Source organism: Balaenoptera borealis, assembly GCF_965194805.1.
Source record: "Balaenoptera borealis genome assembly, chromosome: 2".
Classification (NCBI taxonomy): Eukaryota; Metazoa; Chordata; class Mammalia; order Artiodactyla; family Balaenopteridae; genus Balaenoptera; species Balaenoptera borealis.
The window spans coordinates 28,272,477-28,289,427 of NC_138867.1; the positions used below are offsets into that span (position 1 = coordinate 28,272,477).

The window sequence follows — 16,951 nt, forward strand, 5'->3', positions numbered from 1 at the left end:
CTCAGGTGTGATCAGGGCCAGGGATGGACTGATAACTTACCATATTGCATTTTTTTTTTAATTTTATTTATTTATTTATTTATGGCTGTGTTGGGTCTTCGTTTCTGTGCGAGGGCTTTCTCTAGTTGCGGCAAGTGGGGGCCACTCTTCATCGCGGTGCGCGGGCCTCTCACTATCGCGGCCTCTCTTGTTGCGGAGCACAGGCTCCAGACGCGCAGGCTCAGCAATTGTGGTGCACGGGCTTAGTTGCTCCGCAGCATGTGGGATCTTCCCAGACCAGGGCTCGAACCTGTGTCCCCTGCATTGGCAGACAGATTCTCAACCACTGCGCTACCAGGGAAGCCCCCATATTGCATTTTAATAATGACCCTATCAATATCATTTAAGTTTCAGTTGTGTGTGTGTGTGTGTGTGTCTGTGTGTGTGTGTTTCACTCTAAAGCAATGCTTGCTCCAGGATATGGGGAGCCAATCTGAGAATGTTTTCTCACTTGGTCTCTTCCACCCACTCTGCCCTGGCATCCGCTCACTGAAATTTATTAGTCCTCTGTCCATATCATTTGTTACTGATCGTTTCAAATGTTGGAAGCTCCTTCCTGATGGTACATATATCCTTTCTTCAGTCTTTCATTTTTATTTAGTTTTTATTTTATTTTATTTTTTAATTAAATTAATTAATTAATTAATTTATGGTTGTGTTGGGTCTTCGTTTCTGTGCGAGAGCTTTCTCTAGTTGCGGCAAGTGGGAGCCACTCTTCATCGCGGTGCGTGGGCCTCTCACTATCGCGGCCTCTCTTGTTGCGGAGCAGAGGCTCCAGACACGCAGGCTCAGTAGTTGTGGCTCACGGGCCCAGTTGCTCCGCGGCATGTGGCATCTTCCCACACCAGGGCTCGAACCCGTGTCCCCTGCATTGGCAGGCAGATTCTCAACCACTGTGCCACCAGGGAAGCCCCAGTCTTTCATTTTTAAATATCACAGTTCATCATTTTGAACACTAAGCATTTTGAATTATTTTCATTGGCTATAGGTTTGGTTTCTGAGTTAGGATTCAGGGGGCTTTTATTTAAAAATGAACGTCCGGGCTTCCCTGGTGGCGCAGTGGTTGAGAGTCTGCCTGCTAATGCTGGGCACACGGGTTCGCGCCCTGGTCTGGGAAGATCCCACATGCCGCGGAGCAACTGAGCTCGTGAGCCGCAGTTACTGAGCCTGCGCGTCTGGAGCCTGTGCTCCGCAACAAGAGAGGCCGCGATAGTGAGAGGCCCGTGCACCGCGATGAAGAGTGGCCCCCGCTCGCCACAACCAGAGAAAGCCCTCGCACAGAAACGAAGACCCAACACGGCCAAAAATTTAAAAAAAAAAAAAAAAAAAAATTAATTAATTAATTAAAAGAAAAAAGAATGTCGTCTTTAACAGGTTTGATGGGTCTTAGAGATCAATTGTGGCTGTTTCACAGATGGCACACAGACATGGCTGATGAAGTTCATGTGCTCATTCAAGTCCATTTCTTCCTTGTCTCCCATTGATTTATAGAGTTGCTCATCCTCAACAAATTCATAGAGAGTGGTAGAAAACATTCTAGGGTGCCTTGCCCTCACAAAGGACACAAAATTGGTTTTGAATGACTTAGAGGAAGTTTGATCAGGAAACAAAGAGGAGCCCTCATTTTTGGGACCTGGGCGCAGTGCAGAGTGCACATGCTCACTGCATGAGACCGGAGCGTGGACCATGGAACATGGACCAGAGGGGCCGATTACTTGGATTCGAGTCCTGGGTCTCTCACTAACTGACGGGCAGTGCACATGATCCAAGGATAATTGAGACTGAAATAGACCAAAGTTAAGCTATTTGAGATGAATCAAAATTTTAAACAAGGCTTCTTTTTAATATAAAAAATGTAAAAAATGTAGCTACAAATTATGAAAATAAAATTTTATCTTTTCCAATAAAATAAAATAAAATAAGATAGATTATCGTTGCAACTCTGTGTTCATTCTTAGAATGAACACAAATAAATCTCATGTGGATATTTCGGCATAATTTTTAAAATGATACATGGCGTGATACAACAGCTTTCACTTAATGTGTAATTTAATAGCAAAAATTTTTTGGCAAACATATTAGAAAGTTTCATTCATTTTTCCAAGGATCTCGCATAATCCCTTGACATTTAAATTATTGTTTTTTGAAACCCACATCCTGTTACCATGCTTGTTGATTTTTCCTCTCCAAATGTTAACTGGTTTACCTAGTTCGTCATTGGTTTTTCATGCATTTTCAGCAATACTTCAATTCTTTCATCAACTTCATAGACTCCTGTATCTTTTGAAATAATTGCAAAGGTACCTTGTAATCAATTGGCATTTTTACTTGCACTGCACTGTGCTCTTTCATTTTTTATTTTGAAATTTTAGGCTTACAGAAAAATTGCAAAAGCAGAGTTCCTATATACCCTTTACCCAGATTCCTCCTAATGTTAGCAACTTACATAACTAGGGTGAATGATCAAAGCCAGAAAATCAACACTGGCACATGATTTTTAACTAAACTATAGACCTTATTGAAACTACACAAGTTTTTCCACTAATATCCTTTTTTCTGCGTCAGGACCTGGTCCAGAATCCCACATTGCATTTAGTTGTTACGTCTGTTCGGTGCCCCCTGAATCTGTGAAGCTTCCTCAGTCTTGCCTTTTCTTTCATGACCTTGACATTTTGGAAGAGAACTGGCCAGTTATTTTGTAAACTGTCTCTCCATTTGGGGTGTTTCTGATGTTTTCTCAGGATTCAATTGAGATTATAGATTTTTGGTAAGATCTCAGGAGTGATGTATCCTCTGTGCATCCCACCCGGGGCTACATGATGTTGATGTGTCCTCTCACTGATGATGTTAACGCTGCCCATTTGTTAAGATGGTGCTGCTGGGTTTCTCCACTGTAAAGTCGCTGTTTCTCCCTTTGAAATTAAGCAAGATCTTGAGAGAGATATTTTCAGAGTATGGACATATCCTATTTTTCTTCAAACTTTCATTCTCTAATTTTAGCCTCTATAGATGGATCTTGCATGCAACAGTTATTACTGTGGTGTTTTTGACAAATGGTGATTTTTCTATTTCCCTCATTCCTTCTACATTTATTAATTGGAATTTGGATTTTGAAGACTTGGGACAAAAAAAGAATATAAAATATCTCCTTAATAACTTTTATATTGATTACATGTTGAAATGTCAATTTTAAGATATATTGGGTTAAACAAAACATATTATTGAAATTAGCTTCCCTTGTTCCTTTTTACTTTATATAATGTAGCTGCTAGAAAACTCAAAATGATATATGTGGCCACACCTGTGGCTCATATTACATTTTTATAGGACAGCGCGGCCCTAGAGACTCAGATGGTGGACTCTTATGCCTATGCCAGAATGATTGTGAGAATTAAATGAGAATGTTATATAAAGTGTTTGGCATAGTGCCCAGCATATAGTAAGAACTCAATAAAAATTGGCCATTATTACTGAGTTATGAAAGGACAGTCACTCTTGTGAACTCTCGACTTCTCAGGGGAGCTCAAATGTTTTCATTAAGAACATCACTCAATCAGGACTTCCCTAAGAGGAGGAGGGCCTTCTGGAGACACTGAGCTCTCCTCAGACCTGGAGGATGGATGTTTCAGTTGACAGCCAGTAGAGAAAACCAAAGCTTGCTTATGGAAAACTGGGCTGGTCACTGATTTCCAACAGGAAATTGAAGAAGAAGAGGAGAGGAAAGGGAAGGATGCATACTAATCCAGCCTCTGAGATGTGTCTGCCTTGTGCAACAGATGCCTAAATGAAAAGGCTTTGGTGAATGATAGATAAGGACTCATGCTAGGCCTTCAGTTATCAGTGATGGATGGTCTGCTTAAAAGGCACCTCTTCATTCTCCATCACTCCTGCAGGTAAGGCCACCTGGTGCTCCCCCTTATTCTTGGGGCATAACTGATGAACGCGCCAGGCTGAGTCTACGTACCAAAATATGCTTTTCCAATTATTAGCCTCCCAGGTATATTCTCTTCCTGATGGCAGTTGGGACACAAGCCAAATTCCCTTGATCTAATGACTGGCAGTGCTAGCAAATCTTCTCTGGATCTGTTATTTTACCCTAAAAGTTATTTGGGCTACAGGCAAAAAAATAATGAAAAATCGTGAGATGATCAGTATTCCACATGTGTCTCTGTAAAGATACATGGATAATTACTGAAATCATTTTACTCAACCACCTTATATAAGTAGTCTTTACCACATACTAGGCATCATTCAAAGTCTTTCCTTATAATAAGTCATTTAATCCTCCTGTCAACCCTATGAGGTGGATACTGTCATTATCCTTCTTTTACAGATAAGGAAACAGAGGCATAGAGAGGTTAAGTTACTTTCCCAAGATCACATAGCTAGTTAGTGGCTAGAACTGGGATTTTATCCCAGGTAGTCTGGCTCCAGAGTCTATGCTCCCAACTATGACTCATATTGCCTCCTGCCCAAAAAAGGAGAAAAATCAATGGTAGCTTTGTATTTGAGGTTTTAAAATTAAGGCCTACGGAGATTTCTGCTCACCTTCATGGGAAGTTGCTCCCCTTGTCACAAACTGGCAGGACTCCATTTTCCAGAGGTGGAAATTGAGAGGATAGTCTGAAGGGCTGTCTGTGATTTGCCCAAAGCCAGGGGCAGTTGTTTTTAAGAAGGACAATTATTCACAAAGAGGATAGAAAATCTTCTACACTGGCTGTCCCTTATCTTTAAAGAGTGAATTAGTTCAGCTGGGTAAATATGTCTCTCTCTAGTCCTTTGGCTTTCTATATTTTGTGTGCTATCGTTTGCTAAAGATATGACAGTGTGCTCTTTGCTTGGGTTTGCAGCTAGGAGACCTATAAGTGTTTTCCCACCTCCCCCAGGAATGCAGCCAGAAAAAGTCATGGCATCCAGGAGCCATCTGGGAATGCTTCCCAGACCTGCTCCAAACTGGGGCACAGAGCCAGCTGCACACACCCACCAGCTTCAGCCTTCACCTGGATTAGACTCACTGCAGAGAGCTTTGTTACCAAGAATGATTTATCTGAGATCCTAGCTGTCCAGATTCTGGCAGGTGGTCCTCTGGGAGGGAAGTAGCCGAGATAAAGCTCTGAGTTCAATGTGTAAGGTTCAGACTTGATCGGCAGCTTTGACTCTGCCACCACCAAGCTCTGGCAGTGTGGATACATTCCTTACTTTGATTGCTTCAAAACTCCTTTGTCTGCCTGAGAAATGAGGGTAATGGTACCTAAGCTCATATCAACCAAGCTTGCAGAGGTAGCTGAGAGATCTAGAGAGGCACTAAGAGCCTCTTGATGTGTTTTCATTATATTTACTTCGGCAATGGAATTGTATGAGTCAGGGTTCTATCAGAAAACGGGAAGCACACTCAAACAGGAATAACTAGGATTTTAATTGACAAAGGTGTGGACAAGTTAAGGGAATCCGAAAGGGATAATGAAGCATGCCAAGGCCATCAGCAGCAGGGAGCTGTAACTATCCTAGGCCAAAATAAGCAAGAGGAAGCCATATCTATAGGGAGAGGGCCTGGTGATTATAGTGATGGATTAGAGAAATCCCCTGATAGGAGCTAAGACCTCAGATAGAGCAGCGGAGTCACTGTCAGACCACAGTCTAAAGAAGGAGCCGGAGGGATTAAAGTCTCCTCCTTGCTGTCCTGCCTCCAATCTCTGGCTGGTGGTACCCATTGGTCAAACCAAACCAGAAGGCAGAAGGCAAGGAGCACAACAGGAGGTCAGCCTCCTGAGGCATGCAGAAGGGTGTAGAACAGTGGGAAGCAGATCTGGAGGGCAGGCAGGAACTATCCAGACTGGGAAACACAAGTCAGTATAACTTTTGGCTTCCGGGATTGGATACGTTGATTTTTTAGAGGTCTTGCTCTATGAAAAGTCAGATATGTTTGTTATAGACAGCCAAACAGGAGAATGATTGAACTGAAGAATGATTCATGCTACATGTTACAAGAACAAAATGTTTTTTAGGTACCTTCTTTCTTTGCCAAATCAAGAAGTGCAGAGGCAATTCAAAATAAGAACATAATAATACTAAAATATAAATATTATCTAACTTTGGCCAGTACCAGGCAATTAACTAAATGGTCTGTGTACATTACCTCCCAGTATCATCAGCGCAACCTTAGTGTGCTATTGCTATTCATTCATTTATTCAACAGGTATTTTCTGAGTACCTGTCTTGTGCCAGGCACGGTGTCAGTAACTGAAGATTACATTTCTGAACCAGATAGACAGAGATTTTCTAGCATGACGCTTACAGTCTATCTTAAAAAGCAAATGTTAAACAAACAATTTCACAAAGAATTAAATCCAGTTGAGATAAATACTTTAAAAGTACATGGTACCGTGAAACAGGGTGCCTAACGCAATCTGAGAGAAAGGGAAGGCTTCCTGGAGGAGGGGACGTCTAAGCAGAGTCATGAAGAATAAGTAGGAGTTGGATGAGGGGCAAATCGAGGTAGTAAAAGAGCCTCCAAGGCAAAGGAAATAAAAATTTTCAAATTCTGTGGAATGAAAGAGCATGGTGCATTGGATGAGCCGAAAGGTGGCTAGCACTGCTGGCTTTAGTGAGCAAGGGGTGGAGTGGTACAAGATGAGGATGAGAGGTAGACAGGGGCGGATCATAAGGGGCCAAGTAGGCCAGACCAGGGACACTGCATGTTATCCCAAGTATGGTCTTCATGCGCTGAAGGGATCCAAGCATGCTGTTACAAGATTTTAGAAAGATGATCAGCTTTCCTGTGGATAATCTGAGAATAGATTGCCAGGCTTGGTGCTGGGTACACTTAGGAGGTTCTCGCAGTAGTGTAGATCAAGGGTTGTATTGGCAAACTTTGTCTGTAAAGGATCAGAAAGTAAATATTTTCTGCTTTGTGGGCCATATGGTTTCTGTGGCCCTTGTAGTACATGCAACCATAGACAATCCATAAATGATGATCGTGGCTGTGTTCCAATAAAACTTGTTTGCCAGCCCCTGGTGTAGACAAAAGATGAAGGTAGCTTGGACCAGAGTGGTAGAGCCTACAGGTACTTGAGAAAAATTGATAGAATGTACTTTTTGGAGATGAGGAATGAGGCTTTTGGTTTGGGCAAGTGGACAAGCTCTGATACTAGAGCTCTATTTACTGGGATAGCTAAACAATACAGGAGAAATTTGGGGGAAAAGAGTGTAAATTCACTTTATATGTACATTGTTTGAGGCACCTATGAGATAGTCAAGTGGAGAGACACCAACTCCAAGAAGGAAGAGGAAGGTGGTGCTGATTTTAGGAAAGATCTATTAATCTGGAGGTAGGAAGTTAAAGAAGCTCCTGTCTCATAACTTTTATTTTATCTGAGAATTAGAAATCAGGATCACCTTCAAATAATAAGAGGGTAGGACAAAGATAAGACAAGAGGAGTCAGAAATTTGAACATAGTGCAGAAGGTTTGAAATACTTATTGTGCAGATGGGAGAATGGGAGTTACTAGATAGTAACTGAACACCGTTTAGAGACAGTTGAGATGGATAACCAGGAATTCACCATCTACCCAGGTATGTTTTTTTTTCGGTCAGTGAGTCAACTGTCAGGCTCAGGGAAGGGCCGGTTCCATCCTGGGTTGGGGCTTTCCGGGTAGGTGCAACCAAGGCAAAAGACAGTTTGGATACGAGAGTGATGGAAATGACAGGCTGTAGAATAAAAGCATGGGGGTTCCTCACACCACTCCTGACCCTGGGCTATAGGTAATGCTTGTTGTGACCAAATGAACAGACTCTGCAAGAGAGAGCTGCAGGGGAAGTTGCGTCTTCAGCGAAGGCGAAAGTCTGGAGTTGGAAGGAATGTCTAGGGAAGACACGGGGCAGTGTTGAGGAAATGGGGAATCTTGTTGATGAGGGAGTGGAGGTGCTAGCCGGCAGTGTGGGGGGCAGGGTGAAGAGGAAACTGCACTGGGGCTGCGGCAGAATGTCGTGGGGATGAGAGCGTGGCAAACGGCAGGTAACCAAAGAAGACTTAGTGAAGAAGGCCCTGTGATTGCCGTCTCCAATGTCTCTTGCAGGCTGCAGAGCGCTCAGGCTGCCCAGAATTCAGCTGAGATGTAGAAAATAGAAAGTGGCTATGGTGGCACCAAGCCTGCCCCCGCTAATCCTCCATGAGGGGCTGACAGCTGTGCCTGGCAGCGTGGGTGTGGTCATCCAGGAGGTGGAGGGCAAGGCAGGGGGCACAGCACTGCATCGCGGGGCATGGCGTCTGGGCCCAGCTGGCCCAAGGTCACCCTGTGGTCATTGGCAAAGGCTAACTGGTCTTTAGCACTCGTTCTATTCATCACGATTGCTACACTTCTTCTGGCTGAATCAGTGTCCAGACTTTTCCGGTGACTTCTGCATTCTCTGTTGTGGTCTGTCAGAGAACTGGGGCCAGGGCTAGGATGAGGCAAGGGAGGTACCTAGGGCGCAAGATTAAGGAGGCCTTCACTCTCAGAGTCAGGCACAGCCTTGCGTGTGAGCGCCTCCTACAATTCTGAACCTCACCCTGGTTTCTAGCCCAGCAGAAAAATCTAATATGAATGCTGCCTATGGGACCATTCACTTCGATTTTAGATAAAGGTTTGCCATTAGTAATTCTAGGAAAAACATTTAGTTTTGGAGTAAATTGTGCATCCTTGTTATTTAGTTATTTACTTATTTACTTTGGCCATGCCGCGCGGCTTGCAGGATCATCTTAGTTCCCTGACCAGGGATTGAACCTGTGCCCCCCGCAGTGCAAGTGCAGAGCCCTAACCACTGGACTGCCAGAGAATTCCTTTTAGAAAGAAAATATTCAGACACAAAGAAGCAAACTTTGGGCAACTCGGCTACGTGGCGCTCTGCATTACTGTATTTTCTGTGAACTTTTTTGATCTCTAAAAGCCCTTTCTGGGGGATTCATGCTGGAGATACAATATTGATAAGCCCCATGACATTCCAACTGATGGTACATGCCTCAAAAGACTTTAATAAGAAAAACATCATTCTTTAGGGAGCATTTGGAATTTATCATAAGGAATTAATTTATAAGTCTGCTCCCTTCGTCAGAGAATATTTCCTCTACTCTGGCATGACACAAAGATATGTGTGCACCCTTCAATGACAAGGAAATGTGTACGCTGAAGTCCTTAAGTCAGTCTTTCTATCCTCAGAGCCCATAGCCCTGTGACACAGCGTCTCGATTGTGAAAACCAGGCTTATATATTATGCGGTAGATAGAATTAATGTTGTCGAAATGATGGGCAGAAAGAGAGCCCCTCTGAGCCTACAGGATCTTTCTCCACGGCCTTTCCAAAACACACTCTGCCTCCCCACAGAAGTACTTCTAGGCAAGTCACAGAAGCGAGCTGGGCAAGTTGATGCCTAAGGAGTTTCCTTTGGGCTGTAGAATTCTGAGATCTTGTCATCTTGTGTTTGGCCTTCACTCTTTTGTTTTTTTCTCTCTTTATTTCCAGATGGTCTGATTGTCTAAGTTACAAAAGCAAATTATTTAAAAGCAATATAGGTTATTCGCTTTGTTGACAAGTACACGATGAAGTGGAAAAGATGATTCACTTCTCCCTGGATTCATGAAAAATTTTAACAAATTGAGAAAATGGGCATTTTTAAAAAATAAATTTGTTTATTTGTTTGTTTATTTATTTATTTATTTATTTATTTATTTTTGGCTGCATTGGGTCTTCGTTGCTGTGCACGGGCTTTCTCTAGTCGTGGCGAGCAGGGGCTACTCTTCATTGCAGTGCACGGGTTTCTCACTGTGGTGGCTTCTCTTGTTGCGGAGCACGGGCTCTAGGCACACAGGCTTCAGTAGTTGCAGCATGCAGGCTCAGTAGTTGCGGCATGTGGGCCCTAGAGCGCGCGGACTTCAGTAGTTGTGGTGCATGGGCTCAGTAGTTGTGGCTCGTGGGCTCTAGAGCACAGGTCCGCGGCATGTGGGATCTTCCTGGACCAAGGCTCGAACCCTTGCCCCCTGCCTTGGCAGGCAGATTCTTAATCACTGTGTCACCAGGGAAGTCCCGAAAATGGGCATTTAAATGTTATTTTAAACAATGTTCTATTAACCAGAAATGAGAAGGACACCGTGACTTAAATAGAGGCCAACCAAGAGTATGATCCCTGGGGCTCTTTTCAAGCAGCAGCCGTACGAGGAACCCACTCAGATGGGCAGTTAGAGAGAAGGAGTCACTCAACATTTGCTAAAACCAAGCAAAATTAAGATGTTCTTACGTATTTTCCAATAGACAATGACTGTGTTTTCACCAGATCTGGCTTTTTCAAGTTCACTGTATCCTATCTTCAGAGGTTCTACTTTTTATGGACTTCATTGACTGGTTCATGGCTCTTTGACACAGCAGAGATGCAAAATGCATTTCTTATGTCTGGCCCACTAATTCATACGTCAAGCAAATAAGTCATTAATGATGACTTACTGACAGTTTTATCAAATACCCTTGGTGATTCTTGCTGTACAATGAGATGAAACATAAAGCATCTTATTCGTGTACATTCAACAACAAACTGAAGACATCAGTCAAAGAGCTATTGCTCTCCCCTTGTCTTATTTGAAGAGACTTTTAAATTTTTTTTTTTTTTTGGCCAAGGAGATGTTTAATCTACCTTTGATCCTAGGATAAACCAGGCAGTCAAATAATTTCAAAATGTGCAAAACAGACATTCCCCTTGAGTTACCAAGGTGCTACAAAGTGTCTTTCAAATGATCTATGAGTCCTACTTATTAAACAGCCACACAGATGAGAATCAAATTCAGGTTTCCACCAGAAATTGTAGAAAGTTACTTGGCAAAGCTGCAGTTCGCTAAGACAGCTTGTCAGGTAGTCGGCCAGTCTAAATTACTCTGGCTCCTCTGGAATTGTTGTCAAATCCCACTTGGCTGAAAGCTGAGGTCAGAGGACATGAAGGCCAGCAGCCGCTGGTTGAGCAGGGCATTGTGCCGCTTCAGGTACTCTATGATGTCTCCCTGTTTCTCCACAATCTCTTCCAGGCTCAAGAGAGTCCTGAATCCAGTCTCTGAGGTACCATTGTTGGGGTGAGCATAGATTTTTTCTTCTGCAAAGACTTTTAAATTTTTTCAAAGTCCTTTTGCCTCTATGATCTCACTGGGGACTCAAGTTCCTTAGGAGACCTTTAGAGGCAAGTGTTATTACCCCCATTTTAGTGAAGCTTACCAGAGGTTACTCCACCTTACTGTGTTACTGTGATTGGCCACAGAACACAGCACTGTCTCTCTGTTCCTTTTTCAGACTGGGTATCATTACCTGCCTTTTATATCCATGTCCATTTTAGCTGTACCAGTAAAGACAGGTGCTAAGATTGACAAAAGAGGCAATGAGGCATAAAGACATAAAATTAGAAAAATAAAACAAGAAAACAGAAGAGATAGACTAGCAATATGTTTATTTTTATAATTGCTTTTTTTGGTGATTATTAAATGAAGATATCTGGAAGCAGAAGTAACTGAGGAAGGAGTAAAAATAGCATATGATTGACTTAGAATGATGCCTTTTCATAAGTAAGTAGAGCAGAACAGAACAAGGGGAATAATCATCAGGGGAGACAGGAGTTCAGAATGAGATTGTGTTGTGCACAAAGTGAGGAGAGAGGAAATATCTTACTTAAATAGTCAACAAATTTAGATACGCGGTGACGACTTGACCGAATTGCAACAAAGTGGGAACAGGGAAGGGGGGACACAAGCTCCCAACTCCTGGGGGGGGAACGTATCTTTTACACCTGTGCCAATGTGATAGACACCCTCAGCCCCAAGAAGAACCCCGCACCCTGTCTCTTGTGTGAATCAAAATAAAGACACTATAAAACAAAACCTATGTATATGTGGAACTAAAATAGCTTCTCTTTAGATATGCTGATTGCAAAATACTGGTTACTTTCATCAAAGCTGAATCTCTCTCACTTTCTCCCTTTCTTTCAGCAGCCTTGTTTCACTGGTGCCCTAAGTACAAGGGGGTAATTCAGCACTGGACAGAATTATTGAATCATCTGTATAAACTGTGAAAGTAATAAGGATACCTGCTTTATGCTTGCTAGTATATAAATTCATTTTTTCGTGCCAAAAACTGTGTAAAAGATTACCCTGGCAACCAGTGCTTCCTTAGTATAAATGGAAGGCTGAATCAAAGATATAAAATAATGGATTATTTAACCACCTAAATAAATAGAAGGAGAGATAGTATATTCTGTATTTTCTCCCCCAGGAGGAAATAATAAATTCTGCACGTGCGGTACTATTATTACAACACTGAAAACAACAAAATACATTTGCATAAGTTCCAATGCCACGCTCATGGATACAGTGAAATGCCTCATTTTCAATATACATGGGATGAAATGTACTTAAACCTTTCCCCTAAACAAGTATTTTGAAACAGGACACATCAAATGTAGGTCCATTTCATGTACTGGCTAACCAAAAAGTTGGTCTGAGACAGAATAAATATTGCAAAATTTTCATCTAGGTTTAAAATAAAATCTATCACCACTATGACTAAATACTAGAATGTGATTTAACTTGGGCTCCCTCCCAGTTTTAAAGTCACTCTATTTCAGTGTTTCTACAAGTATCCTCTGGGAGCTACCCAAGTCACAATCACTGGCGTGCTGGCTAAATTGCAGTATCCAGAGCCCCTTTACAGACTCAGCATGCATGGTCTCAGGGGGTGAGACCAGATTTGAATTTTCAAATCTGCTGGGGAGCCTTAAACACATTCCAGATTAGGATCCGCTGAATTGATGCTTTACCATCATTGTTCTTTATATTCTTTACCATCATTGTTCTTTATATATAAGCCCTTCCTTGGCCAAGGGATGGCTCATTCCAAGGTGAGTTCATGAATGGAAGATTTAGTGGCCAGGAATTTGCAGAAGAAAGAAAGGAGGGTAATTTGCTAGGTAAACAGGAAGCTAGAATCTGTTCTGGAGATAAAATGAACCCACAGAGGCTGGGAGGAAACAGGGAATTGAGCCAGTTGTTGACTAAGGCTCCTCCTCCTTCCCCCTGGAAACCCACTTGGAAGAACAACTAAAGAGGAAAGATGGAAAGCAATCTTCAAGATTTCATTTGAGTTGGTGATGAAACATCCAGTTTTGTTCCAGCTGCCTGAGGGTAGATTCTTCTTCACAGAGGGGGAAGCTCGGAGGTAAACCAAAGCCACTATAGTCCATATGAATCCACTCGGACTCACCTAAAGAACGCTGCATTCTTTTATCTATCACTGACACGACTGTAGGCCAGGATCATACATTTTTTTCCCCTTAGTTCATTATTTTAATCTTTATTTGTCCTTAAACCTTAGATTTTCTATATAGAAAATCCTTAGATTTTCTAAACCTTAGATTCACTATATCCTCCTCCACATCATGTATATTATCAGCAATAAATTAAAATGGCAACTTGAATAGAAGTACTAATCTGTGACTAAATATTTAACAAGGGGGCAGAAAGAATTTACATTTTGATCTTCAAACACTGGAAAATAAACGCCCTCAGTTGTGAGCTTTCCAAATTGGCAAGCCTGCAAGGGCAAAACAAAATTTCCATCCATTTGATTGACCCCTTGAGAGGTGAGCTATTATTAGCAAGCAAGAACTTGCCAGAAACTATCTGGAAAATATCGGATGAAAAGACATTGAAACGAGAAGTATGTATTTTCAGCTGGTCAGCGGAGACATGTCTGAAGGAGACAGGTGATAAAATATTACATATGTATATATAATATTTATGCCTACATATAATGCATATAACATATCATATATTTATCTATATATTTAACAATTCATTTTAATTTAGCAAGTATTTATTGAATGGCTACTGAGTTGGACACTATGCCATGCTAGGTTCTAGGAACACAAATAATAAGATCTACGTTCTCTTACCTCCAGGAATTCACAAGCTGGAAATGTGTGAGAGGGAACACTGTGATTTCTACAACTTAACACAACCTGACAAAGGTGATATTAGCCACTGGCAGAAAGTGCTCCCATTACCATGATTAATGGAGGAGAGAAAACCAGTGATCAGAGAAGCCTTCCCTGAAGAGGTGATATTTAACTCTTTGGGATTTCAGCAGACACAGGAGGGTGGGAGTGTCATTCTGGAAGAACAAAATTTACAGGTGAGGAGTACATGGCTGGGATGCAGGGATTGAGAGTGGGCTGGGTAAGAAACAGTAGTGCTTATGGTTTGAATGATAAGTTCATTTACATATTCATTTATTCAGCAAACTTCCAATGGGTGCTGAAGGAGCTAGGTGCTGGGTACAGAGGTAGAGGAGACACGCATTGCCTCTTTGTGGCTCATGTGATTGGAAGAGAGTGGTGGAACACAGGCCTGGGACTGTGAACCAAACAGAAACCACCAGTCCTGTTTGATTGTAGAAGGATTTTTTGTGTGTTCCAATGATATCATTCTAGTTAATAGCTGCCATTTCATTAAGTACCTCCTAAGTGCTGTGCTGAGTAGCTATGTTACTGCTGATCCTTACAACACTCCTGCGTAGAAGGCATTTTTTCTATTCACAGCTAGGAAGAGAAACTCTGGGTGCCTAAGATTGCATAGCTTGTAATACATGAAGCTTGGACTTGCGCAGACATTGATCTCAGTGACCTGGTAATGATAAATGCTGAAGAACAGCTGAATTCAAGTAGTTCCCCACCCCAACCCCTGCTGAACATACCATCTCGAAATGCCTTGGGACCACCCTGGCCTCTGATGCTGCGGGACAGCTCTGCAGAATCTGTGCAGGTGATTTATGTCTGTCTGCTCTTCCAAGAGACCAGAGCTTATCGCCTTGCTGGGCAAAGCTGCAGCAGATCCCTGCCCCACCCCATCTCCATCCCCCCAAAGCAAAGATTTCCAATTACTGCTGTGCAGAAAATGTCAAAAGCGTTATTCAACTATTCATTATCCCAGGTTTTGTAATTTTTCATATGTTTTTACTCTTATCTGCTAGCACTTGAAAAAGACCAGCTTGTTCCTCTTAAGAGAGCTTAATTTGCAGAGCTGTGCAGTCTCCCTATTATGTTCTTATCATCCTCTCCCTGTGGTAGGCAGAATGTCAAGGATGACAAAAAAAGAACCAAAAATATTTGAAGGCCTTCCTGAAAATCCACGAGAATGAGGAATCCGAAGAGCCCAAGGCTTCTGTTCCTCGAGTGACCTGGAACAAGGCCAAGGGCAATTGGCATTAGCTGTCACAGTACACTCAGCAGGGGCTCGTGGCTAGTTCTCACAATGACCTGAACCACCACCCGGGAGCCAAGGGACTTTGCTTCTGAGGGGTTTAACTGGGGGACTAAGCAGCTCTGAGGTGCCAAGTGGTTCCCCGAAATTCTCGAAATTCTCATACCAGTGTTCAATTAACTTTGGTATCCCAAAGAGTAGAGGCCAAGGATGGCTTGGAGTGGCTTAGTCCTCCCCTCCTCTCCCTTGGCCTCTCCGCCCCATTGTTGTATTTTATAGCGACTGACATTTTTCGCAGTGCTATGTGAAGCGCCGTGCAAAGGCAACTTCCCGTCCCCTAGCGCACTCTCTTCCACCTAGATGGCGCCCCAAGCCCCACCATCTGGAAATTCTGAGCTGCCATCTCCCCGGATCCTTTCCTCCCAGGATCCCCAGGTTTCTTAGCCAGCGCCCCAGGGCTCCCGGTTCACCCGGAGGGACTCGGTCCGCGGTGTGCCATGCTCGGGGGAACCCCGCCCACCTTGTCATTCCTGCAGGGGAATCCCCGCCCCCCGTCCATGTCACTCCAGGAAGGGAGTTCCCGCCCCTCGAATCTACCAGAGGGAGGGAATCCCCGCCCATCCTGGAGGCTCAGTGGAGCCCCAGCGCCGCGCAGCTGGGAGAGCCGGGCGAGAAGCGAACTGCCGGCGCCGGTGCGTGCGGCCCCGGGCAGGGAGAAGCGGTGGGTGGCGGCTGCGGGGACCCGCCGGGCCGTGGACGCCCGGGATTGCGCCTCCTGTGGCTGCGGACGAACCTAGGCGCTGCAGCTCCGGGCAGGCGCGGTGGTGGCACCGGCGGTGGCAGCAGCGGCGGTAGCTGCGCCGAGACCCACCGGGCGGCGCCTCGGTCCGGACGCAGGAGGAGCAGCCGGAGCCTCCGCCGAGCCGCGTGCAGGTGAAGCGACAGTCCCGCTGTGTCCGGGACGTGGGGCTTAGGGTGGGTGGGGGTCGGTGGCGGCCGGTGGAGGCGGAGGCTTGGCACCCCCGAAACCGCGTGCGCCCAGGAAAGTTTAGGGACCAATCCAGGTGCGGGAATCCCAGCCCCGGCTAGGCGGCGAGTAGGGGAGCTGAACCCCGGGCCCACGTTGGGCGGCGCAAACTCCCTGTGCATCCGGCTGGGCGCAGGGAGAACGCGGCCTCGGGAAGAGGGCCCGACAGAGCGGGCCGGGGACAGCGGGACAGCCCGAGGCGCACTGCTGGGCACACTCAGTACAGGGCCTGAAGCCCCTGCCGGGGCGCGCGCCCAGGATCCCCATCCCTGGGCCATCGCCAGGTCCCCTCCTCCAGGACGGAGGCACTCAGGTGCTCTGGCCTCAGGTACTGCCTTGGGGTCCATCCTCCCGCGCTTACTCATCTCTTGCCCCCTTCCTGCCTGGAGAAGAGACACGCGGCGCGAGGGCAGGGCGCGCAGAGAGCAAGGGCATCTTTGGGGAGGTTACCGGCGTCTGCCAGAGAGATGGGGAACTACGGCTGAGGCGATGCTGCTCTACCTTCTCTCCCTCTGAAGTCCAGTTCCTCCGCAAACCTGGCCTTCTCTTCTTTTCTCTCTCCCTCGCTCTCTTGGATTTGCGTTGACGTTTTAGGTCTTAGGGCTGCTTGTCTTCCTGCAATGCTG

The 16,951-nt window shown here is 44.6% G+C and overlaps 1 protein-coding gene across 6 annotated transcripts in view; it reads left to right on the plus strand.

Annotated features, from left to right (window-relative positions):
* Positions 1-729: 729 nt before the first annotated feature.
* Positions 730-16,951, plus strand: part of PDZD2 (PDZ domain containing 2) — a 387,522-nt gene continuing 371,300 nt past the window's right edge. For 3 of the 6 annotated variants that reach the window (XM_082382125.1, XM_082382136.1, XM_082382137.1), the window contains exon 1: positions 854-16,231. The gene's annotated coding sequence lies outside the window, so the exon portion shown is untranslated. Of the gene's footprint in view, positions 16,232-16,951 lie in introns of all 6 variants that reach the window. The other 3 variants (XM_082382135.1, XM_082382133.1, XM_082382134.1) reach the window with 3 other exon arrangements.